Here is a 27598-nt window from a genome sequence, read left to right as displayed (position 1 = left end):
ATGGTTTCCAATTATAGTAATGAGGGTTCTGGGGAGAAAAAAAGTTCTAACTGCCAAGGAGATGAGACCGCAGCTTTGCTTTCCTGAATAGCTGTTATTTTTATATGATTCTCATTAGGGAAATGATGCTAAAAGTTGGAACTTCATACTTGCGGGGAAATGTATGCAAGATAATAAAATTAAGAAACCTACTCAGGTTAATTGGTATAGAATTTATAAATAAAAACAGGTGAATCTATTTTATCTTATCTAAAACTATGGAACATTGCCACTGACAGCTAGAACTATTACATGCATGTTCCTGGAAAATCCTTAAAAATCACATATTTATGAAATAAGAGTTCTGAATTGGTAGCCATTAAACCCTCTGTTGTAATAGGAATTGTCACCTTCCTGATAATACCAAAATAGAGTGGGCTAACTCATATCCTCTAAAATATAACTGCAATGTAATAACAGCTTGTTCTGACACGGACATTTCCCTATTCCCTTAGAATTCCATGTTGACATTGCATGATACTGCATGTGCTTAGTGTAAATTTGCCATTCCAACTCTGATTATTTTCTAAGTGTAGAAAGGTTAGCAGGTCTAAAATAAAATATCCTATTGAAACATTTAAAGGAAGATCTGTTTGGATTCATATTGAATTTTTCCAATTATTCACAGGAACAAGGGCACCAAATCCTTTATTTTTTAAACTTGTTGCCACATTAGACATTATTTCTCTCCTCAAAGCTTCATCGGCCAGTGATCTTGGTGCCTCACAAAATGTCATCTGCCCGTTTAAGGACAACTTTTAGAAGTTGTACGGCAACCCAGTTAGTATCAGTGTTTTTCTGAAAAAGATAAGATTTTACTGAAGTAAAGGGGAGCCAAAAAAGAAAGAAGCAATAATAAATAACACTATTGTTACTGGTAACATAACCTGTTTTTACTAAAAAACAGAACTATTTTAAAACTTTTGACAGGGGACTTCTATGTGTCTTCCATGGCATATTTTCCTTCTTATTAATGGTTTCAGTTCCCCTAGAATTACACACACACACACACACACACACACACACACACACACGCACACACACACACGCACACACACATGCATGCTTTAGTAATGCTGAAAGTTTGTAAGGACACAGATTATTAAATGTCAAAAGACTAACTAAAGCAATTCAGGATGTGTTTCAGAAATCCACTTCTAATTACACATAAAAATTAGTTCAGGAGGATTCAATAAAACTGATATTTACCTAAAACTTTACATCTATGTCCTTCATGAGCATCTCCCCACCAAATTTGTTGCCAGAGCTCCACATAACCTATAAAATAATTGATGTGGGCCCCATTTTGCCCTGAATCTCCCAGGGAAAGGGCTGATAAGCAGCAAGTTTATAAGCAGAGGAGAGGAAGAAGGACCAAAGGCTAAACAGCTTTTTACCCAGATACCTGCTTTAAAAGAATCCAGAGTTTGCCAGAAAGAATGACAATGGATGACATGGGTGTCCCCCAAACTTGGATGCTACCAGTAGTGGGCAGTGTGTGAATAACTAGTCCAGAGAATTTCCACACAGATGTTTTCTGAGGCACTGAAAATAAACTGTTTATTTTTTAGGGACAGTCCAGGCTGTCATATTCTTACAAACATTTCTATGGACTCTTTGCTTCCTCTCCCTTACATTCCTTTCTATAAATATATTTGTATTTCTCTATTGATGACTTTTAAAAGAATATATTAATACAGTTGCAAGATTTTTTTTTTGCCTATTTAGGATGTCCTCAGGTTTATATATATATATATTGACTGGGTGCAGATGGGAGAGAAATGCTTAGGGAAAATCCTTTTGGAATAAAAACACTTTCATTTGAATATTTCCGTGATCATTGATCTTCCACACAGGACCCATTTATCACTTTAGACAGCCCTGCTCTTGCTTCGGTTTCTTAATATGTTACCAGAGGCTTGTCCTACTCTATGCTAATCAGTTATTTTAGCATAAAATCTCCTTTGTTCATCTGTTATCAATTATTTAACCACCACCTACCATGGGTCAGGTGCTATGGATTATAAAGAATAAGATAAAAGCTCTCTACCTACAAGGTACTTATAGTCTAGTTGGAAAGACTAATCTTATGTACAAACAGCAATACAATGTTATAAGCTCCAACTTAAATTGCTGTTGTAAGGCACTAAATTCCATATTATAAAAAATGATGAAACTCTATTACGATTATGACAATCAGAAAAAAAATAAAGGCTTTAAATAGGAAAAAGTCCACATAACTGGGTTCATCTAAGCTTTGCCTAAAGGTAGGCTAAGGATAGTATGATTAAGGAGAAAGAATGACTATGGATCATGTTAGGGAATGGGACCAAGGTAAGAATAACTTTTTTAATTAATTAAATTTTTAAAAAGTGTAAGTGTGAGATCCACCCATTTTCTCAATGTATACCTGAAAACTATCTATGTTTTACATAGTAGAATGCTTTGGTATTTCAGAACCATAAAAGCTGTGATTTTTGTGAGTGATGGCTGAAGAAAGTCACAGGAGAGCAGACTTCTTAAGAGAAACCTCATGAAAGGCTGACAGAAAAGGAAAATCTAAATTTGCATTTTTTGTAGGAGTTGTTTCTTTAAACATGTTTCTAAAAAGCTTTTGGTGAAAAATTCTTGTATAATGATTGTGAATGAGACTAGAGGAGAAGATAATCTTTCAGATAGGAAAATAAGAAGATAAAGATATATTTATTTTTTAGAAGGAAATCTTCTACTTTCTGGATAATTAAAGTGTTTCTATCTGATAAGTAGCTGCATGTAACAATTTCCGGGTCTTATGATAATCCGGTTGTCTTATTTTAGTGATGAGAAAAAAATGTAAGAAGAGCTGGCTCCTGAAATGGTGAGAAACTGAGTGGGAGAGAATTCTTGAAACATAGGTGTAGGGGCTGCAAGAGCATTTGGTACCCAAGCGGCACCTGTTCAGAGTGGGAGAACATTCTAGGGTCCGAAAGTGGTTTGCATGGAAAACAGACTTTCAGACTTTTTTTTTTTCTGAACACTAAAAGCTTAACTTTAAAATGCAAGGTATTTGTCAACAGTATCTGAAATACCGGACTGGAGGCAAATGTTCCAACATATTTGTTTTCTTACAATTAAAGCTAAGCTGACATGTTGAAAAGATGGTCTTCAAAGATATTCAGAGCCTGCTAAATTTTTGTCAATAATTAGCCTTCTCTTTGCTTTTTAGACAAGGAAGTCATATTTTTTTCTCCTCACATTTGCCAAGTTAAGGATTTTCACTTTTAAATCTCCTCATCCTGGTGTTTGCATTTAAGCATTTCAAACAGACTCTTCACCCTCAGCCACCATGTGTAGTATTGCATTTATGCATTCAACTTCTTACTCAAGTGATGCTATTTTTTTCTGCCTCAGCCTGACAGCCACTAATAATAACACATGAGGACAGTCAGACAAAATGAAGACAAATGCTGCTTGTCGCAGCAGAATCATAATGTCTCCAGACTCAGTAAAGACAGTCTAACTGTATGTGGATGCTCTTTATAGCTTATTTAGACCTGTGGTTTTTCCCTGTGGTTTTTTTTTTTTTTAAAGCACAAACATTGTGCAGAAATACATTAAGGCAACATATGGGCCTGTTAGTTAGCCAAAACAATGTGGAACCATGGAGAATAGAGATTGCAAAGCACAGATGGATACTGTAAAAAATTCATGAGTGGCATAACAGATCTAAAAGGTAAATTTTAGTCAAAATTCAAGTGGAAAGCATAGGAAATGCTTAAGAATCTGGCTTTATGAGGTTTTTCAAATCACACAAGATGAAACATTGTGAATATTCTACAGATTTGTTTATGCCATAATGTGAAAATCAGAGCTCATCATTCAACAATAATTATGTCTATATAGAATCCTGCCATCAGAAATAGATTGCTGATAAACAATAGAGCTTTGCTTCTATTTGATGTAAATGCTGCAGTATTAAATATCCATATTATTTCCAGCTCAATATTAGAAAGTGTCAGTCATTGTGACAAGTCAGACAAGAGGAGCTCATTGAGCTGTCCTCTGTGTAACCAAGTGCTGTCGAATAACCAGTTTTCATGTTATGCTACTTTGTTGTTAAAATTGAGTTCTAAGCAGCAAATTGGCAAATCATTTTTCCCTCTTTACATTTGGTTCTTTTAACCAAAACTGAAACCTCAAGGAGACACTGGGTTTTATGTGCACATAATCAAGATGCACCTCAGATGTAGCCAAATACTTGTCTTTTGATATTGTCATCACCGTATCTCATCAGTTTTGTCTCTTCTTAGGAATAATTCTCCAAATCCCTGAGACCAGCCCCAATAAAGGTGTGCCCTTGATCCTCATCACAGCCAATATCATTCATAGAACTTCCTTAAGAGCAGTTCCTGAGCAAAAAGAATTCTACCTAGTGAATAATTAATTTGGTTCCTAAATTTCCAGTGGAGTGAAATTTGGAGAAAAACATAAAGGGGAGGGGACTGTTTTTTATATATGCAAAGGGAAGCACGTCCCACTTTGAAGCTTTCAGCTGTCTAGTTGAGAATAATGCCATGTTGAAATCAGGTGTGTTTTGTCATTTTGTTGCTAGATAGCAAAGCCTAGTAAACTGTGCTCTGTGTGAAAGTTTAAGTAATATTCAGAGGGATCCACTAGATACTTTATAATCTTAAAAACTGTGTAGACAAGTTGCATTGGACTTTCTTTTTTATACTTACTGAGATTACAGAGAAGAGATTTACAGAGGGCCCTATTATACCTTGAAAAGATACTGGTGCATTATCTAAACACCAGGAATTTATTTGGTACTAAGAAGAAAGATGGTTAAATTTAAAAGATATTATGGACAGAAAGCAAATGAGATCACTTACTGAACCAGACTAATGTTTTTTTTCCCCTGTAGGTAACATAAAACAGGGCAGGTTTTGGTAGCTGGCCCTCCGTTCTTGGCATTAACGCCACTGCCGGGACCTTGAGACAGCAAATTGAACTTTCTGATAGTTGTCCTAATAGCTCTTTCCGGCGGTTTTTGGTGTTCTTAGTGAATTAAAGTTTGCATTAGTGAACCCACTGAGCAGCGGCCAAGACTAATTCTCAGCTCTGTATGACATTTCACACATTGTCAATTCTTAGTAAGTGTTATACGATAACATTTTGAGATCCTCATCTGAGAGTTGATGGGGAAATATCAAATAGTATATATGAGGTTTGCCAACTAAGCTGAGCCCAGTTCAAAAGTATGTTGTAGGGGAGATTAAGATGGCTGTGTTGTGTCTCCATTAAATGAATGAATGACTTCTAAAATTTTTCAGTGAGGCAAAAAAGATGCCAAGCAAGAAAAAAGAATGAAGAGACCGAGAAAGAGAGGAAGAGGTAAAAGGGATAAAGTAGCAGATAGAGAGAGAAAATAGATCTGCCTTCTTTATTGATTATACCTCCTATCCCTATAGAGATTCTAAGAAGAATGTGGAAGTTGTGAGATGTATTAGAAATATGCACATATGTGCATGTTTTTATATTTGCATCTTCTGTTAAAATGTAAGCTTCTTGAGGGCAGGATCACCTTCATTCATTGCTACATCCCCAGGATCTACAAGAGTATCTATTACAGAGTAGATAGTGAATATTCATTAAATGACTGAATTTCTTAAAAGGCAATTTCCATATGTTCCCACTGTTAGCTAAGGAATATAGATTTGTTGATATCTCTTTAAAAGTGTTAGTTCGATTAATATGTAGCAGCTAAGTTGGTACAAAGTAACACATTTCAGGTCAAAGAGGTACCATTTGAGGTGGGTGAAGAGAAATGGAATTGGAAACTTAAAATTCAATAAAATGAGTGTCTTCTTTCCTCTGATAGAGGAACCTGAATGGTCAGGTCATTTGGTTTGTTCAGTGTATAAAATACGCTGGGTGGGGAACAATCTAGCATCTACCTTGGTAGAGGCATACTTAACACTGCGGGGAGCAGAGTTCACTGGACATTATGAAGGCAGGTGAGAATTTTGCATCAGCTGTTCGGTGGGCAAGTTAGGTTGCCTGAAGAAGTCAGGAATTATAATTTCAGACCTAGGTAACCAGAGAACAAAAAGGGTTTATTGATGATTAAGACATATCCCTGATGACCATAGTCTTTTTTGCCTTTTTATGGGATTCAGATTATTTAATTTTGCTTAATTTGTGCATTATCACTAGATTCACTCAAGGGAGAAGTAAGATGTAATTGGTTGCATTTGATATTGTCTTTCAACACAACAATTTTGCCCAAAAAACCTTGCTGAAAGTCACCAAAAGTAGAACCTGTAACAGGAAATTCATATTTTTATTCTGATCCCACCTTGACCAATGTCAGAGTGGCATTCTTGAGAAGTTAATATACATGTTAATATCCACTTTATTCATTATTCCTTGCATAATATAGATATTTAAGAAAATGTGCCTTAATTCAACAAATGTATTTTGTGCACATACACCAGGCTTGGAGAGATTGTGTGAAACAGTAATGGTCCTCATGTGTCTTTTAGTCTCTGGAGAAAAACAGACTTTAAACAAATAATCACAGATGTCATGGATGTTAAGAGAATGGCGCTATAGAAGTTCATAGCAGAATTTAACTTAGGTCAGAAAAAGTTAAAGTAGCTTGACAGGATCAAAGAAGTTTGGTATAGTTGAGAGGGAGTGACTTGAAAAGAGAGCAACTTATTTTCCTTCCTTCCTTTCTTCCATACTTGAATATTTAGCTAGTATTATTTGAATGTAAACAATGAGTCAAGCAAAGTGCCCAACTCTAGTGAGCAAAAACAAACACTAAACATGGTTCTCATGAGGAGACGAGACCCTCATTAGACTATCATACATGAAAACAAAATTACAATTTTAGCAAATGTTCCCAGGGAGAAGCAGATGATACTGAATGAGCCTGAACTGGTTTGGTCTGGTTTGGAAGGTCAGGGTTCCTTTAGAAAGTGATACCTGAGCTGAAATCTGAAGGGTAATCGGAGGTAGCCAAGAGTGGGGTGGGATAGACCACCTTACACAAAGAAAATAGCTTGAGTGAGGGCCTGATGACCAGAGGAAGCATGACAAATATGACAAGTGAAAAAGAAGGTTAAAGTGGCAGGAGCTGAGTGAACAAAATGGCTAAGATGAGAGGCTGACTGGGGACAAAGATGTATAACCTTGAAGGCCAAGGTTTGGATTCCAGAGTAAGGGCAAAGATGCCTGTGATGGGTTTTGGGCAGCATGTTGTGATCGAATACATCTCCTCGGTTTAATAATGTGTGTAACTGTTAATCACTGTGTTGTATGTTTTAAACTAATATAATACTGTATATCAACTATATCTAAATTTTTTTAAAAAGCTCCTCAGACTATAGTCAGAGAGGCAATTAGACAGTGGAGAGCCCGGAGGGCAGGATGGGGGAGGTGGAGGCTTGAGGTTATCTGGGTAACGCAGTGAACTCGTCTGAGACTGGGAAAGACGATGGGACTGGGAGAGGAAATTGGCTCGAGATATTTAAGGAATGTGACAGTTGACAAACAAGAGGATAAAAGAGAAGTGTCTATGGGTGATGCCCACAGTTCTCACTTGGGCAGTAAGGAAGGGCGGTGCCAGTCCATGAGGTAGGGAATATGGAGGAAGAAGAGCGCAAGTAGTTGGGTGGGAACCGTGAATCCAGTTTGGTCCATGTGGAGTTTGAGGTGTCTGAGGCATCAAGTGGAGCAGAAAGCACTTGCATATTGGTGCCTGGAGACTCATGGGGAAGACTGGTTAAGAGATACAGTTATGGGGACCATCTGCATAGAGATGTGATCAAAACAGTGTAGAGCATGGGTGAGAATGAGGGACCTTATGTAAGGGGAGAAGAGATGTGACTTCAGAATAATGAAAATACTTAAGGGCTGAGTAGGGGAAGGACCTGGAAGTAATAGAGAGGTAGGAAGAAAACCAGGAGAAAATGTCAGTGCCATGGGAGCCAAGAGAAGAAGTGTTTCAAGAAAATGAGGGGTAAAGTGTCAATTGCTGTAGAAAATCAAATAGGACTAAGCCTGGAAAGCATCTGTTAGAATCAAGGTTATGGTGAGATCCTGATAAGAATATTTTTGGCAGAGCAAAAAGTGTGCCAGTCATATTGGGATGGACTGAAGGGCCACCAGGAGATGTGAAAACAAAGGACACCTGCCATTTTAAAAATCATCTTTAAATGGAGAGCAAGGTAGGGTTCTACTTAGAGGAGGAAATGGAATTGAAAAAGGACATGTTTAGATGTCCAGTAGTTGCTGAATTATTTGTATTTGATTGCACCTAATGGAATACCTCATTAATGGTGACTTCATTAAATCTCTTTATTATTTATCTCATGTAATGAGATAAATAACTTATCTCATATATTGGAAAGATTTATCTCACATAATGGAAACTGATAGATACAGGGTTGCTACAGTGGCTCAAAAATATATTCCAGCCAGGTTCTCACTGTGTTTCTACTCACCATTTTCTTGTACTTTTTGTTCTTGGGCTTGACACTTAATGGACACTAGCAGGCTTCTTTAATTCCATATTACTTCATTCATAGCAAAAACAGGAAAGTTGATCCTTGTATTTATAACTTGTTGGCTACAACTGAGTTATTTGCCCATTATAAATGAAACATTATCGGAACAGAATGTGATTATCAAGCATGATTCTGGCCAGGGGTTCTCAAAGGCTGGTCTCTGGACCAGCAACATCTGTATCCCATAGACAGCTTACCATAGAAACAAACTCTTGGATTCCATCTGTCAGACCAAATGAGAGACTCTAGGGTAGTGGAATGCTAGGCAAATCAATACATTTTTAAGTTTTGAGAACCATAAGTTTAGACTAACCAAGACATCCTTTGGTGCTGGTGAGAGGACTCGAGTTCCCTGAGCATATTGCTTTCTTAGGAAGAATCGAGCAGGGCTGCTGGTAGACACAGGAAAGTGTCAGCCATCCTTGACTTTCCACATTTAGAGGAAAGAGCCAGTAAAGAAAGAGGATGAAGCTAAAAGATAACTGAGAGGGAAAATGAGAGTGGAAGAACTTCATGAACTCAGCTAGAGGGAATGGCCTTCCCTGAGAGGATATTGCCTGCATGTTAAGAAGACAGCTTGAAGAAAAGGGTGGATGCAAAAGCAGAGCCTGGTGGTAGGGAGGTTAGAGGTTCTTCATATTGGTCTCTGGGAATAGAGGTAAAGTCGTCTGCTGGGGAGGGGGAGGTGTAGGTAGAGGTAAGATCTAAGGGAACAGAGAAGGTTTAAAATACTTGTGGAGAAGGGTAGTTTAATAACCTGGAACCTATTGGGATGTTTATATGATTGTAAACCTGCTTGAGGTTTGTAACCTGAGTTCAGTGTGGAATGATCTGGCTGGTTGTGTGATATGTGCTTAAGGAGCTATAGCTTGAGGCTCAGATTCCTCTAGAGTTATAGTTTTGCCAGAAGGATGTGGCAAGGTCATGGGCAAGCATGTTTAGGATACTGTAAAGAAAGAGGTGGAATTAATAAATGAAGCAGTTCATGCTGAAGTGGGGTTGGTGAGCAACAATGGGGTACAAGGAGGGGTTGGTACATGAACTCAAAGCCAATGTGCTTTTTCCACTTTATGCATTTGGTAAGAACCATTCTAAAGAATAGACCAAACTATTTCCACATGTTTAACTAATAAAATTAAAATCTTATTTGTATTATGCCTTCCTTTTTCTTTATCATGAAGTTGGAGATTTGTTTAAAGGCACCACATTTGCAGTGAGTTATGGTGGAGTTTTCCTTATCATTCAGCTGTAAGACAATATGCAGGAAAAGAAGCCAGAGGCCTTAATTCGGCTTACCTTGACTGCTTTTTGACCTGTTCTATTTTTCTTTATTGATGGATAACACTTTTTACAGGCATGATTTTATAGGCCTTGCACAAATCTTGGTAAGTCATATGTATAATATAAGGTGGAAGACTGCTTTTTATCCAGCTGGATTTATCATTTCCTTAGCCTAGCAGAGAGATAGTTGTAATTTCCTAATGCACTTGATAACTTGAAAGATATTAACATTTTATTTTTTTATGAAAACAATCTCCTAAGAGCTAGGAAAGAGTCATTGTTTGGGAGGATAGCGTTTTTCCTTATCTGTATGCAAAGTACCCTCTGTACATCCCAGCTGTGGCCGCATTTGAACCTTAAGCCTGTTTCTCTCTGCCACCTGACAAGTTCCTCCCTGAGTTGTCCTAAAAGAGTACAAACCAACTGTAGTAATTTGAATTGAAAATAATTAGACACATGTGTTTCCTGCTACAACCTCACAAAGTCAATTCCAAAATCAGAAGGCATCACTTCTATACTGTGCCATATTTTGGAATGTCCGTCATTGACTTCTTTGTATTTCCCACACCATCTAGTGCCTATGAGTGTGACTACGGGAAAGTCATCTCCCAGCATCTAGACATTCACACTATGAGTAGAGCATACTGAGGCTATTCCTATGGAACTTTGAATCTGATCCCAAAGGTGATTATAAGAAAAAAGAGCCAAGTACTTTGAAAGTCAACAAAATTGGTGGAATATAAGTTACACAAGGACAAGGATTTTGCTGATTTGTGCACTGCTGTGTTCCAGGGACTCAAAACAGGTCCTGGCACATATAGGCTTTCAATAAATATTTGTTGAAAGAGTAAATTACTCTCTTTTTTTTTTGTCAAATGCTTTTCAACATTTACTGATAGGATCTTATAATTTTTTTTTGAAGAACATTATGTTTACTAGGCTCTCCCCTACCCCAGTGCCCCCAACAAACCCCATTACAGTCACTGTCCATCAGCTTAGTAAGACTTGTAGAATCACTACTTGTCTTCTCTGTGTTGCACAACCCTCCCCTTTCCCCCACCCCCTACATTATACATGCTAATCATAATACCCCCTTTCTTCTTCCCCGCCCTTATCCCTCCCTACCCTCCCATTCTCCCCAGTCTCTTTCCCTTTGGTAACTGTTGGTCCCTTCTTGGGTTCTGTGATTCTGCAGCTGTTTTGTTCCTTCAGTTTTTCCTTTGTTCTTATACTCCACATATCATTTGGTACTTGTCTTTCTCTGCTTGGCTTATTTCATTGAGCATAATACCCTCTAGCTCCATCCATGTTGTTGCAAATGGTAGGATTTGTTTTCTTCTTATGGCTGAATAATATTCCATTGTGTATATGTACCACATCTTCTTTATCCATTCATCTACTGATGGACACTTAGGTTGCTTCCAATTCTCGGCTATTGTAAATAGTGCTGCGATAAACATAGGGGTGCATCTGTCTTTTTCAAACTGGAGTGCTGCATTCTTAGGGTAAATTCCTAGGAGTGGAATTCCTGGGTCAAATGGTAAGTCTGTTTTGAGCATTTTGATGTTCCTCCATACTGCTTTCCACAATGGTTGAACTAATTTACATTCCCACCAGCAGTGTAGGAGGGTTCCCCTTTCTCCACAACCTCGCGAACGTTTTTTGTTGTTTGTCTTTCGGGTGGTACCCATCCTTACTGGTGTGAGGTGATATCTCATTGTGGTTTTAATTTGCATTTCTCTGATAACTAGCAATGTGGAGCATCTTTTCATGTGTCTGTTGGCCATCTGAATTTCCTCTTTGGAGAACTGTTCAGCTACTCTGCCCATTTTTTAATTGGATTATTTGCTTTTTGTTTGTTGAGGTGCGTGAGCTCTTTATATATTTTGGATGTCAAGCCTTTATCGGATCTGTCATTTACAAATATATTCTCCCATACTGTAGGATACCTTTTTGTTCTATTGATGGTGTCCTTTGCTGTACAGAAGCTTTTCAGCTTGATATAGTCCCACTTGTTCATTTTTGCTTTTGTTTTCCTTGCCCAGGGAGATATGTTCATGAAGAAGTCGCTAATATTTATGTCCAAGAGATTTTTGCCTATGTTTTTTTCTAAGAGTTTTATGGTTTCATGACTTACATTCAGGTCTTTGATCCATTTCGAATTTACTTTTGTGTATGGGGTTAGGCAGTGATCCAGTTTCATTCTCTTACATGTAGCTGTCCAGTTTTGCCAGCACCATCTGTTGAAGAGACTGTCATTTCCCCATTGTATGTCCATGGCTTCTTTATCAAATATTAATTGACCATATATGTTTGGATTAATGTCTGGAGTCTCTAATCTGTTCCACTGGTCTGTGGCTCTGTCCTTGTGCCAGTACCAAATTGTCTTGATTACTATGGCTTTGTAGTAGAGCTTGAAGTTGGGGAGTGAGATTCCCCCCTACTTTATTCTTCTTTCTCAGGATTACTTTGGCTATTCGGGGTCTTTGGTGTTTCCATACGAATTTTTGAACTGTTTGTTCCAGTTCATTGAAGAATGTTGTTGGTAATTTGTAGGTGACTCTTTGATGATCAGTATTATTCTGTGAATTGTGTCTGGTTGTATTTTCTTGGTAATTATGGTGGTGATGGAGCCCACCATGGGGCATGGAAAAATGCAGAATACACTGATTTACTTATATTTATAGCCAACTGTGATCATTCAGAGTTTTCACTAGTTGACCTAATTCCTCACTGACAGGCTCTGTGCCCACTTGCCTGCTGCTATGGATGATGAAGCACACACGGTTGTCAGAACCCTGGCAGTAACAGTTTGGGTATTTTATTCCAGTGGTAGTTGATGTGTCACAGTTAAGTTTCATTGAGTAATAAGATGGAGAGTCTTGGGCTCAACTCCAATACATGGTAACTTAGAATCTACCTCAGACCTCCCAGAGAGGCTAATTATTCCATGGAGAGATGTCCCTTGCTGTAGGACGCTGCAGAGGAAGCACTCTTAGTTGATCAAGTGCATGGATGTTGGAATTAGGTCGACCTGGGCTCAGTCCCAACATTCCACCACTCACTAGTTATGTGACCAAGGACACATTTTTTTAACTTCTCTAAATTTTAGTGCCCTTCGTCTGTAAAATGAGGATAATATTAATATAATCTATTTCATAGTATTGGAATTGAAAGAAATATTACATGCAAAGTGCTCAGCACAGTGCCTCTTACATAGTAAGTACTTGATAAACAGTAGCTGTTATTATCAGCTATAATTAATTCTTAAAATCTGTATATGAGTTTGTAGATGTATATAAATCCATACATATGTTTGCTGGTGCTAAATTCAAATAAAGTAATGTAAAATGGTAAGGTTGCTAATGTTGAACATTAATGTTCATTATAGGTTAAAAGATGAAACTCTCACTTCCTCCAATAACTTGTTTAGTCAATTAGGAAATGCTTTTTTGTGAAAATGATACATTCACATTTTAGGTGAGTGTTTACGAGTGTTTAGAGACACACTGAACAGTAGGCCAATCCTTAGACTAATCGTGGACTTCCAACTGTTTGTAAACATAAACCATACTTATGAAGATGAAGATGAAGATGAAGAAATGGCCTCTCTGTAAAACCCATGGGCATAGGGCTTGTCTTTGACTCCTTCGAGATGACCAGTCTTCTATTCCAGGCTCTGTCACTGATTTTAGCATTTTTATTTATTAAGGTCCATCAGCTCTCACATAGGAAATTCTAACTTTATCATACAGAGGTATGACTAGTTCTGGAGGTTACTTTTTGGTATTTTTACAAGGATACCATGAAACTAGAGACTACTGGAGAGAAGAATCCAAGGTGGTGAAGAGCTTTAGAAATCATATTCTTTGATGAATATTAGAGTACCTGAAGAGGTTTGGTCTAGAGAGAAAAGAAAGACTTACCAGGAATATGAAAGTTATTCCCAAGTACGTAAGTACGTGTAAGGATAATCAAGTGGAAGAGAACAAAAAAATGGCATCTTCTTATTGACAGAGGAAAGATGAAAAATAAATAGGTAGATATTAAAGGGTGTCACATCTTGGAAGCACTAGTCAAATGAACCAATACCTGAATAGTGTATAATGATGTGATCAGACAGCCATCAGCTAACTCTCCTTCCGAAGGTAATGTAGCTGCTTCTAAGTAGGGTCAAACCTGTTCAGGTTGTTGTGGTTTCTTAACCCTGTACTATCTCTGTGATCTTCATGAAGTTAAGTTTAGCTGGTGAGGGGCTTATAGTGTTGAGACCAAAGTCCAGGTATCTACTTTTCTATGGGCACATTAGTTTTACCCAATTTTGTAGCCACTGGCATCCTGTCCTTAGCCAGCTAGCCTCTAGTTGATATTTTTTATTAAAACAGGGGACATAGTGTGCATGAAGCTCTCACCACTAATAAAAAAAAGTCACTTACAGGATATTTCCTTCTCACCAGGGGTCAGTAATTTTAGATGAGAAAGACAGCATACTGATCTGAGGTAGGTTGTGAAAAGTGTCCCTATAGCACCTTTTTTATGGGTGTCCTTTGATCTCTGCATAGGCCATAAGCAAAGAGGAAGCTCAAAGGAATAAACTTGAATAAATGGAACTAAACAGATGTGCTTTGAAAGTTCGGTTGTAACGACAGTGATTTGTGCCACACTGCCCGTCCCCCACATCAAGGGATTTGTTCTTGGCAATTGTTTCTTTCTCTGGGTTTCTGTGCGAAAAATTACAAAGCTACAATTTCTTCCCTGCTGCAGATGCCCTTCAGGGCTGAACCAAGAGTCTGAGGGCAGAATAAAGCTCAAGATTCTCTGTAAAGGCTCTCCTGGTCAGTCAATGGGGGGTGTGAGCTCTTTGTCATTTAGCTGTAAGGAAGGGTTGCCAGTGCCATTTTTGGATCTGTTGGTTTAGAAAAACTGCAGCAAAATCAGGGTAGGTATCCTGAAAACCCCGCACGTACATTTTTCAAGGAAATTAGGCTTTATCAAGATTGTAAAATAGAGGGAACTTGTCATTGCTCTTGAATGCTGGTGGAGCAGCTCAGGGTCAAAATCTGGTTTTTCCTTCTGTTTCCCTCCCCCCTTCCTTCCTTCATTTCTTCCTTTGAAAGAAGAGAGCAAAACAGTTTCTAGGAATAGAGAAGACATTGGTAGGTTATACCTGTCTGTGAATTTCTGATCACACCAAACACTTCTTCGGTCTTTGGGTCATGGTTCCTGCAGGCCCCTTCTAGGATTTGTTCAGATTCTTTAGAGCTCTGGAGGCCCTAGCAAAAACACATGGAGTCCTTGACTGATATTATTCCAGAAACATGAGGTAGGCAGCAGAATTGGCACTAGATTTTCTTAAGACACTAAGGTGAGCACTCAGGGAATGTTGTAGACTTACTTTTGATTTCCACTTCCATCTTTTCCCTGCAAGCAGAAGGGTTAAGCAGTCAGGTGTAACTGTCTTGGTACAGTCTGTGTCATTTGCAAAAGTCTGGCTAGTTGTTGGCATCATAAACACGGAAGGACACAGGCTCCAGAGCACCTACGCACACACATCCAAAGATGAAAGCTCCTTTTACAAATACAGAGGAAAGATCAAAAGAGGGAAAAATAATGTCGCTTAAAATGCACATGTGAAATGCAAAATTATAATATGATTGTTTCACAAGGTTCCATTAGAATGGTGCTATTTCCTGAGAAGACACAGTGTTGGTTGATTGCTGTGTTGGTTTCCATGTTTGAGATAATAAATGCTCACATCAACATGATTTTGGGTTTGTTACCATAGATGTTCTACCACATCTGGCTTTTTCCAGCTTTTCATAGTAACATATCACCAGTTAAATATGGATGTTAACTTTTTCTGGTTTCTAGTGCCCCTGAATACCAGGGCCCAGCTCTAATTTGACTACAAAACAAAACAAACCCACTTATATTTACCTAGGTTGTAACTACCCTATTTAAACATGAAAATTGTAGATCTCAGTTTTTGTTGTTTAAGGGCCACTAAATATTTCGTGTTTTATTTCATGGATTTGAATACTAGAATTGCTGCCATCTCTAGAGCAATGTGATTCCTATATCCTGATTCTAAAGTGTCCAGTTTGTGGCTTTATGACACAGAACAAATTCTACATTGGTGATTTCAAAGGATTTTAGATTGTATGTTAAAGATTTGTTATCACTTCCCTTTGTTTAGAAACGTCAGTATCTTCTTTAGGGATCTAAAGTTCACCTTTTCTCAGCAAGTACCAGTGATGTATCCATTGATGAAAATTAAATGCAGACTTTAAGGTTGAGCTGAATGAAGAGTCAATTTTGGTGAATCTTCATGATGTCTTAGAAGCTGTGCAGATTAAGAACATGATTATCTGTGCATCTCCACCCCCACCGCACCTCTATTAGTTATGCCAATGAAAAAAATAAGTTTCAGAGTTGTTAGTTACACAACCTAGCCTTTCTTTTTAAAAATGAAATCACTCGGCACTCCATGTTAAAAGTATTGATCAGTCTGATCACTGTAGCATTTTTATATCACTCACAGTTGAGTAATACAAAGTGTAACAATGTATCATTTTATTTTTGAGAATATATAAAGGTGTTTCTTTAGGAGAAATAAGGATCATTATATAAAGAGAAAATTATATGCCTTACTAAAGCACACGTAAGTCATTTATAAAGGAAAAAATCTGCAGAACCCCTAACTCTTCCCCCCCTTGGGGGATCGGGGTAATGTTTCAGTGACAACTCTAGTTTCTAATAAAGGGGAAAGTCTGTAGTCTTTTTTTACAATACATTCCTTTGGGAAAAAAATGGATTCCCCCTTAATAAAACTATTTCTGTACATTTAGTTTGTGCTGCTATATAAATATAATTAAATGTACATCTATTTATACAGCTCGTGGCCACTTACTAGTTGGTTTTGCTTGCATTTCATTAAGGAATATCTGGTCCTAATCACTTTATATTTTCCTAGGACAAGTCTCATGAAAAATCTTATCTCTACTCACTTATAAATACATGAAATTACAATCTCTAGAAAAATAGATTGTAAACTATTGGTTGGTTTTCGAATAAACCTTTGCTAAGCCTCAATATAGATGATTAAAAGTACCATGTTGGCTCCAGTTTGAACAGCAGCCTCATTTTTCACGTTCTGTTTCAAAGGAGCCCTCTGCTGGACAGCAGTACATGATATCACAAGCACACACATATTTATGTATGATTTATAGGTTATAGCTGATAGAACCCAAAAGCCATTTGTGATTGAAACTATCCCTGCAAAATGAATGCATCACTGAAACCTGTTTTGTCATCATTTTTTCATATTTAATGAACATGCAATTGTCTAAAAATAAAATGATCATCCTTAAAGTTTACTGTAAATCATTGTACATCAGCATATTCCCACACATGAGATAATCGTACTAAATTAACATTCATTACCAATAATTTTAGCAATGAATTATTCAGCTGATATGCAATTATCATACACATTTCTAAAGCAATTACTTTATTACATAGGTACCTCCATGTCATTGATTTTACTTCTCTGTATTACATATGTAAATGTAAGGAATCTGCATTTACCACACTTTCATATGCAAAGGCTCCTTAATGTTTGTTCACTGCCATCAGGTTATGGGGCTGTATAGTTAGCATTAACTACATTTTAAGAAACTTGCAATGTCTGAACATTCCTATGATAGAATGAGGCAAAAAAAAAAAAAAAAACAACGAAACGAACAAAAATAGATCATGAAGTTATAGGAATGGCATGTTTTTCTAAGTAGTGGATAGGTAGGTTTCATATTATCATCAATTATATTCTAAAAGCTATTAGTCAAGAAAGTGATTTTAAAAATGAACTTCAACTTACAGTTCCATCTGCATTTAGTCTTAGATTCAAAACAGTGTGCAAAAACCACATAGCATCATAAAACAAACACAAGTTTTGGAATTAGACTGAGTTCAAATCCTACCTCTGTGACCCTGAATTTAACTTTGTCTGCAGAAAGGAAACAGTGAAATGATCTCAGAATGCTGTAGGAAGGATTGATGACCTAACATGTAAAGCACCAAGCACAGCATCTAGGTAACTGGAAGATATGCTGCTGGAAGGTTCTCTGTATGTTTGAAGGCAGCTACTTGATTTCTGGGACAGGCTTATATTACTTTTGTTAGCAAGTAGCAGCTGAGACCAAACCCTATATTTTTGGACTTCATTTATAAGTAGCAAATTAAATATAATGAAACAGAAATCATGAATTGGATGATAGTAATTTTAGGCAGTGTCTTGCAGATTGGAAAGTTAGACTTAACTCTTAAGTCAAAAGCCGGAAATTAGCCTTTTTCTCCAGAACAGTCTTACCAACAGGAGCCATGAAGGTTTTATTCAACATAGGCATATCTTTTAAAAAATAATATACAAAATGAAAAGAAAGAAAGCTGTTCGTTTTGGGAACAGCTTAGTCAAACACAGCAACCAAATGTCCATGGTTGAGAATGTATTAGAAATGAGTAATGACATGATCTGCGAAAGTATTGTTAGGTTATCCTCTACTTGGCTCTGTCTCTGTTAGATGCTCATTCATTCAAATTCCCACTGTACCAACTTGATTCTTTCTTTTCAACATCGTTTAAGAAAATGCTATATATAGCTTAGTAGTAGTTTGTATGTGTGTTTTTTTCCTCACAGAAATGTAAACATGTACCCAGAATATAGTAGGAATCAAATGAATTTTGTTTGAATGAATAAAAGAGTGAACAATTGGATCATTCATTCTCCTAGCAGCTAGTGTTAAAAGATTCTTTGGTACATGGCGAACCAAGCCAGACTCTCACGGGGAGGAAAACTGTCAATACAGAACCATTGACTCAGATCATTTGGTCACTTTTTGTTTGTGAACTATATATACCTAGCAGCAGCCAAAATGTTTTCAAGTCCAAAAATAATTTGAGAAAATAGACTCACCTACAGATTGAGATGTTTAATTCAGGGATCTAATATCTCAGGCTTCTGCAAAAGTTATGAGTCCAATATGAACAGAAACACATAATTTTTAATTTATTCAAAAAACATATATTAAATACCCAGTAATGTATCCAGTGCTCTGCTGGATGCACTGAGGGATACAGTGAAGAATTAGACTCCTTGTTTGCCTTTAAAGAGTTTATAGTCCATGTGGGGGAAATAAAAATTACTGTGATTAACATGTTCCAAGTAGTATGGGCAGAGCATGTTGGGGTAGTGTCAGCCTGAGAGGTTTCATGGAAGTTGTAGATCTTTAATTGGACCTAGAAGTTAAAGTATTAGGAATTTAGAGGGCACATTATGTTTACAAATGGTTATGCTTATGGGACCTGCAAAATATTTGTCCACTGTGAAATCCGTCAGTCACAACCTGTAACCCATTGTCCACGGATCAGTTGGCAAACTCTACATTTTAGATCATAGGGCAAAACCTGGTCAAACAAGATAAAAAGTCTTAGATTTCATGAACTTAACTACATTAGATTGTTTTGGGCATATTTATTAATTTTTTAAATTTTAGTAAAATTCCTGTAGAAATAATGTTGCTATGATTTTAGTCTCCAGTCTCAAAAATGTTCTGATTTCATCCTATATATAAAGCCCAAGTTATGATTTTAGGATTTTATGAAGTCCTATCTTTGAATCTTCTCTTTAAGAAGATGCACTTTATTTTTTCACATATTTTAATAATTTCCTACCTAAGTATATTAAATATTATCATAGAATTCTGGACTTATATCCCATAGAATGCTTGAATTGTTTTGACACCCTTGGTGGTAAGTGGTTATCAGGTTCTCACTGCAGCAGCACACACTAAAACTGGAACCATACAGAGAAGATTAGAATGGCCTCTGCGCAAGGATGACATGCATATTTGTGAAGTTGAAGTGTTCCATATTTTTTTTTAAAAAAAGGTTATTAGGTATTTGTCTAATATAGTGCCTATATGCTTCTAACTTGTAGGCAATGGCTTAGGCCCTGGGACAACATAAATTGGGTTTCTTTATCCAAGGGTGGAGATAGGTAAATGAGCATGATTTAAAAAGAGTATGAATGCTTTTATTAACAAACATGCTAAAACTGACCTCCCCAATATGTCTTGTCCCTTTCAAAGTATATAATGTTATCATTGCCAGTGTGTACAGTGTTATAGTTACCTGTGCCATGACAGTCTTCAAGAACACATTTCCACTGACAGTTTGTGCAGAACAAGCCCTGATCCACCTCTTCTGCCCACACAGAACAGTGCCCGGGGCCTCCCAGCCATTACAACGTGGCCTCACAGGGGCACTGCGTATGAGAGAAGCTGCGGGTGCCCGGCTGCCGCGGTTCCACAGCAGCTCCGACTGGCCTCCCTTGGCTCCTTTCTCTATGGTGACACAAATGGCAGTATATCTGGAGTGGAATCTTAGGGAAAAGGGGGCAGAAAGAAAGTGTAATGGACAGGTGATCTCGAGAGATGGCTCCGTTCTTGTTCTCACGGAGTACCATTGGGCTACCAAGTCCCACCTGACTACTAGATGAGTGCAACTCTTACCTCTGTTAAGTAGGACAAGCTAAACTTACACATGAGCGTGAGTAAGAGCTTCAATAGATTCATGGATTAAAAAATGAATCCATAATAGCTAAAGAGATCAAGGAGTAAATGTGGTATATTTCAACAGAACTTTATACCTTTTCAAGTTAATATCTTGGACATGTAAGCCATTTATTTGAGTGACTGTGGCATGTGCATATCAGTGTGTTGGATCACAGAAACATTAACTGAGACCACAGAAAGTTCCTCCCTGAAAATTCTGCCCCACGCTGTTGTCTTCATCTTCCTTCATTGTGTTTATGGTCGTGGAAAAGAAACTGCTGCTTTTATAAAGCATTTTTTTCAAGAGTTGCCTACCATTCTGTATCCATGTTCTAACAGGTCAATGCATGTGTTTAAATTTGCCCTGCATAGCCAAGCATTGCTGCCTGTTTTCATCCAACTCAGTCTGTTTCATCAGCGTAAACAATTAATTTTCCTGAATAAATATGTATATTTGGTTCAGATACCCTTGAGGCTCTCAAGGCACAATTCAGATGCATACTTGGAAACTTGAACTAACTTATAACTAGTTAGAGGTCTGAGAAACCAAGGACACTGGCTTTTTTAATTAGGAAAAACAACAACTCTTCCTTATTGAAATTCTAGCTGCTGTGCCCTAATTTTCTCTTCTGATGTTTTCATTTTGAGGCTACCTATGGCCCATGCTACCCTTACAGTTTTTGCTTCCTATTGGGTTTTTGAAAGCCCTGTTTAAAGTCATCTACTGAGAAGGAAAACTTTCACAAAGTAACAGCCTCTAGCGATCCCAGTTCAAGAGCCAGGAGGCTACAGTCCATCAGGAGCACAAAGGAGGCCCAGGAGCTAGACGATTGATTTCCTCACTGTGGTTCATTTTGCCTATTTCTGTAATTCAAAGCTGTATCAAAATAGGATCTATTTCTGTTTTGTTTTGTGCTGTCTTCTACTTAGTTGATCTCATCCGTAATCTAATCAGGGAACTGTTTTTAAAAATTCACAGGCTCAGTGATCCTGAATATAGATCCCAAAGCAGAATAGAACCAGTTTTCTCAAGCTTGCCTGCTAGAGAAAACAGTGCTGAGAAGTTCCCTGATACATCTGCGGCCTAGAGAAAGTCAGGCTAAGAAGGACATGCCTTATAATTGAAACCCTTGGTCCCTAAGCTTTTATCCACTTATTCGTTTTCTACCTTCTGGATTCTACAGTGGAGTATTCAAAGAATGCAATTGACTGTCCCAAATAGAGTGGCCTTTAATCTTCCCACAAGATTGATAAAGAGAGGGAGAGCCCCTTACTGAACTGGAATAAATAGCTCTTCTTTTTGAAAGGACTTTGGGACTAAGCTCAACTGAAGAATGGAAGAGAAAGTGGCATAATTTGACTTTGACCATAACTCTTCACGCAGGTATTCAAATATTTTATATACTTACAGCCACACAGATAAAGCCAACTGGGCATTATGCCCAAGTACATTCACATAGACTTGTAAAGAACCACAGCTAGAGGCTTCTACGTCAAAACGGCAGCTGTATCAGGGAGGAGCCTGCGTTCATGTCGTGCATGGGGAGAATTTGCCAAACCCTGGCCAAAATGTTCATGCATTTCTGAAGTCCATTTTTCTCCCCTCATTTCCTAATATCTTTCCAGTATTGTCCTTTTATAGCTATTAAAGTGTACAACATCTAAGTTTGCCAGGAACTTTGTAATGAAGATAAAGGGGAAAAATTAAGCAAGAAGCCACTGAAGTGCTGAAAACACTGTAGCGTGTTTGGGAAATAAGGTATGCATGTTAGTCAAAGGAAGATAGAAATTGTCTTCACGTTAAAAAAAAAAAAATAACCGATAGTGTGATTTCCTGTGGCATTCCTGATGGTTACTGTGCATAAGAAAGGCGACATGCACTACAGTGAGAGAGAACATGCCCTCCCCCATTTTTATTGTTTAGCACATAAAGCTGTGCATGTAAGCTGTTTTTCTATAGTTAAGAGGAGGGAGAATCTCTTAAGTGGAAGGGAATGTAACTGAAGGAGGAGCTGCTGAAGATATGTACCTTTCCTGGTAGAATGGGAAAAGCAGAGAAGGAATAATGCATCATAGTGAGATTTTCCATTATTTACTCAGGAATATGTAGTAGTGGAGGCTGAACAACAAGGATATTTAGGGAGGAGTATTGGAAGGGTAGAGAAGAGTTGCTCAACGAGGACAAGAAGCCTTCTGCATGATTGCAGGACATTTGCTGACCTGGATTCTTCTGTTAATAATGACCCAACGGGGTATTGTACTAGCAATGATGGCACCAGCTCGGGACAGGTATCCAGACCCATGCCCAGAATCACTAAGCTGTCCTGCCTCTCACTTACCATAACAAATGCATGGTATAACCTTTCACCATCAATTTCACCTTTTTTTTTTTTAAAGACAAAATACAACAAAAATAAATTAGTTCCTATGATGTGGAAAACTTTTCCACAATGGCTGATAGATGGCAAAGACCAAATGAAAGGTGTGATCACACCTAAAATAAATGGTTTTTTTATTGTTTTTGCTTCTGTTTTGGCACCCACAACAAGCAGTGGCTCTTAGCCCTTGTGGACTGGCAGTAGCATACTGCTTGGTGAAAACTCTTTTGATGAATTTCTTCATTCATCTGCTATGTAGATCTGTGGTGCTAAGCATAACATATGCAGGAATTAAATGTTTGCAATTGTTCAATTTCCAAACTTACCCAAATTGAGAAGGCAATATATAATATCATCTTAGGTAAATGATACCTTTTCTCCAAAGAAATACAAACATTTTACAGAAACAAACAGGTTTTTCTAATTCACTTTTATTACAGCCTTAGTGAAGTAAATAGGGCATTTGCACATAGTATTTATTTTATGTGATGGGCACAGTAGAGAGAGATGAAGGCTGTGCCTACATAAGCCACAGAAAGAAAGGGACCATTCACTTTAGTGTATATTGACATATATTGAGCTATATAGTGTATATTGAGATATAGTTAATGTATATTCCTCCCTCCCAGGAGTAAAATATGTGGTTTGTCTAGACAAACAGCTGTTTAAATGGTAATACCTTAAAATTCATTGTGGTGAGCACACAAGAAAAAGGCACGAGTCCTGTTTCCCTGGGCTGAGATCCCACCCCCTTCCCCGTGGGCCAGGAAGTGTCAGCTCCTCGGGTTCTTCTTCCACTGGCAGCTCAGGCCATGCCCACACCCAACCAGTAAATCTTAAAGAGAAAATAGTAATGAAACATAAGAAGTCTAATACATTTTTTAACACTCCTTCAAATAATAAGTCAGCCCATTTAAAAAAACTGTAAAAATCTGTAGGATTCCCACGTACTCAGTAATAGAAGGCTAAAGCTAGTCAGTTCTAATAGAAATTAAATTTTCTAGTTGTTTAAAAGATTAAAAGAGGTCAGAAACCAACCCAAGTAGAAAACATCCCCAATTTGGTCAATAGTTGGAAAAGAAAGTAGAAATGGAATGCTTACTTTAGTATTGTAATTAAGAATTCCTGAGCTGAAAGATCTTTTTACAGTAGGACTCCTCATTCAGGCTCAGCCTTCCAGCCATTTGTGGAGTCACTAAAGGCATCATACTAAATTTGTGCACTGTACCCTTGGCTAGGCTTGGTTATGCTAAGGTATGATCTAAGGATGATGGTTAACTTAACGGCATGATAGGAGAGAGAGCCCCTGGATATTCAGCTGGGTGAGACCTTCGGCATCATGTTGCCAATGAGATGGCCATGGAGAGATCTGACCCTGATTCAGGGCCCTCAACACTGAACCATGCTGCCCATCTTGGAGGCTCTGCTGAGATGGGGGGGGCTCTTCTGGGCCAGCTCAGACTGGTCCTCAAGCCCAGGGGAACAGGTGCAGTGAATTCTAATGTGTGATTCACTGCACCCCTTCCCGAGAGTGCTGACTACTTTCAGTGGGGTTTCATGACACAGAAGGTATTGATGGAATGTGACTCAGGATAATGTTGAATGATTTACTTTACAGCAATCCTTCTATAACTGAATAACCAGCTTTATATGTTTAATGCCAACTTTTTATCATTATGGCTTAAAAAACATGGTTCTTCCTCTCTAAGGGATAGGAAATATAGAAACTCTATCCAAAAGGCTAAAGCTAGTCAGTTCAACAACAAAGTTTTTATTACACTTTTTTTTTTGGTATTTTTGTTAAGGATGTTTTCCTGCTATCCCAAAGGAGGAATAATCTAGCAAGTTGTGTAAGTTCTACAATCCTTACGTTTCTCATCAATAAAGTTATGCCATAGGACCAGAATAGATGTATCTCAGCTGTACAGTTCTGACTACCCTGTGTACCAGAAGATTGTGGAACAATGTGAGTAGGTATTCTTTTACTTAATTTCTATGTGTTTTACTCCTGTTCATCCCTTAAAAGTGAATTAGAAAAAAAATGGTTATGTCAATATTTACTGTAAACTTTCTATTGTACAAAAAATTCAGCACAGTTAAATACATCACCCTTCCTAATATGGAATTTCATGGGTAGTTTTCTGCAACATTCTTTATCAAACCAACCTTTTTTGACCAATATTTAATATACATTCTAATGTCAAATCAATAGCCTATAATAGAAGAGAAAGGCAGAGAATCTTAGACTGGCAGAGAACTTCTCAGGTTACCTCACATTTCCTTCTAAAGGAAGAATCTCTTTCAAAATATTCTTGACAGAAATCACCTGGCCACTGATCAAATATTTCCATGGATGGCAAACTTGCTCCCTTCCAAGGCAGCCCATCTTATTATTATACTATTCCCATTTTTTATATCTTTCTTTATGTCTTTCACTTCTTGACCCCAGTTTTGCCTACATAACCGACATCTGCTTTTCCCATGACTTCTCTTCCACAACGTCTGTCCTTATTTAAGTCCTTCTATGATTCTTCACAGAGCACAGTTTGCAGGTTTCTCAATTTACTACTTCATACTCTGAAATGACCAGATACTGTGTTGTGGGCCCAGTAGGGCAGAGAATAGGGGCAGAGAATAGGGAAAGGACTAAAGTCCTTGATCTGAAAATTACACTTCTCATGTGGCTTAAAAATCATACCAGTTCTTTTGTACAGCAAAGGACACCATCAGTAGAACAAAAAGGCATCCTACAGTATGAGAAGATATATTCATAAACAACATATGCAATAAGGGGTTAACATCCAAAATATATAAATGACTCACATGCCTCAACACCCAAAAAGCAAATAACCCTATTAAAAAATGGGCAGAAGATATGAACAGACACTTCTCCAAAGAAGAAATTCAGATGGCCAACAGGCACATGAAAAGATGCTCCACATCACTAATTATCAGGTAAATGCAGATTGAAACCACAATGAGATACCACTTCACACCAGTTACGATGGCCAATATCCAAAAGGCAAACAACAACAAATGCTGGCAAGGATGCGGAGAAGAGGAATCCTCCTACACTGTTGGTGGGAATGTAAATTAGTTCAACCATTGTGGAAAGCAATATGGAGGTTCCTCAAAAAACTAAAAATAGAAATACCATTTGACCCAGGAATTCCACTTCTAGAAATTTACCCAAAGAAAACAAGATCTCAGATTCAAAAAGACATATGCACCCCATGTTTATTGCAGTACAATAGCCAAGATATGGAAGCAATCTAAGTGTCTATCAGTAGATGAATGGATAAAGAAGATATGGTACATATCCACAATGGAATATTATTCAGCCGCAAGAAGAAAACAAATCCTACCATTTGCAACAACATGAATGGAGCTAGAGGGTATTATGCTTAGTGAAATAAGCCAGGCAGAGAAAGGCAAATATCAAATTATTTCACTCATTTGTGGAGTATAACAGCAAAGCAGAGCTGAAGGAACAAAACAGCAGCAGACTCACAAACTTCAAGAAGGGACTAGCAGTTACCAAAGGAAAGTCAGTGGGGAGGGAGGGAGAAGTGGATCAAGGGGCATTATGATTAGCACACATAATGTAAGGGGGCCACAGGTAGGGCAGCATAGCACAGACAAGACAAGTAGGGACTCTATAGCATCTTACTACAGTGATGTACAGTGACTGCAATGGGGTGTAGGGAGTCTTGATAATATGGGTGAATGTAGTAACCACAATGTTGCTCATAGATTGTATATCAATGATATATAAAAGATTGTATAGCAATGATACATTAATAAAAAAAAAATCATACCAGCTATTTAGCAGCCACTTCTTTTTGACTCTCCTGAAACTTATGGTCAACTAAGTGCTCCAAATCTTAGTCATAAGAAATGCAGATAAGCCAGGTTTCCCCATCTTACACATAAGGAAATGATTTATTAGCCTCAGTTCAAGACTTAGCATTTTTTTTCCCTATTGACTTCAAGTTTAGTGTTTACTGTACCTCATTCTAACTTATTGAGATGTTTGAATGATGATACTTTAACCCTATGTGACTTCTCCCTCTGAAATACATTTTATCTGCAAATTGCAATATCTTTAAGAAGACATTAGAAAAATACTGAATGATTCTGGTTAATTCCAGAACAAACCCATAGAAGAGAGAACTTTACAGGATAACACTCTTACATCAGTTAACCCTGAATTCTGTTGTTGGGTTAGTTATTACTCCACTTACCTGGGTTTTATCTACTTAGTCTTCCTGAAGTTCAAGTCTATTAAATATGGTGCTAAAAACAATACCATACTTAAAGGAATTATTTGGCTACACATCTACAAGATCTGTTATAAAAAAGAAAACTGTTAATTCACCAAGACTTGTAATAGACATTTGATGGCTCCCAATGATCACTGGTTTTTTTCTATAGATGTTCATTTATCATTTTAATAAAGTGTTCCTGAGATTACCAACCATGGTACAGGATCTTTATGTTATGATTTGCCTACATAGTAGAACATGAGCTTATTTATTTAGGTATATTTGTATTCTTATTTTATTTTCAAGTATATAAAATTTGTATATGCAGATATACATGTATACCTAATATAAATATGCATGTACATACAAACATAAACACACACTATGTCCTTTATTCCTTTTTAATGATGCTGTTAACTCTTTAAAGCTTTTTAATTTAACTTTTTCTATACTCTCTTCTTGATAAAGAA

General features: G+C 37.5%; 1 protein-coding gene and 1 non-coding gene across 12 annotated transcripts in view; both read left to right on the top strand.

Moving 5' to 3' along the window:
• The window catches only part of NPAS3 (neuronal PAS domain protein 3), an 877558-nt gene that overhangs the window by 484732 nt on the left and 365228 nt on the right, over positions 1–27598 (top strand). The window lies entirely within an intron of this gene.
• Positions 19698–19808, top strand: LOC118968584 (U6 spliceosomal RNA). Its single transcript, XR_005056318.1, has one exon. It is a non-coding gene; the product is annotated as a U6 spliceosomal RNA (small nuclear RNA).

The sequence above is a fragment of the Manis javanica genome, chromosome 8 (assembly GCF_040802235.1).
Source record: "Manis javanica isolate MJ-LG chromosome 8, MJ_LKY, whole genome shotgun sequence".
Lineage (NCBI taxonomy): Eukaryota > Metazoa > Chordata > Mammalia > Pholidota > Manidae > Manis > Manis javanica.
This window is presented reverse-complemented; position numbering and strand designations above follow the sequence as displayed.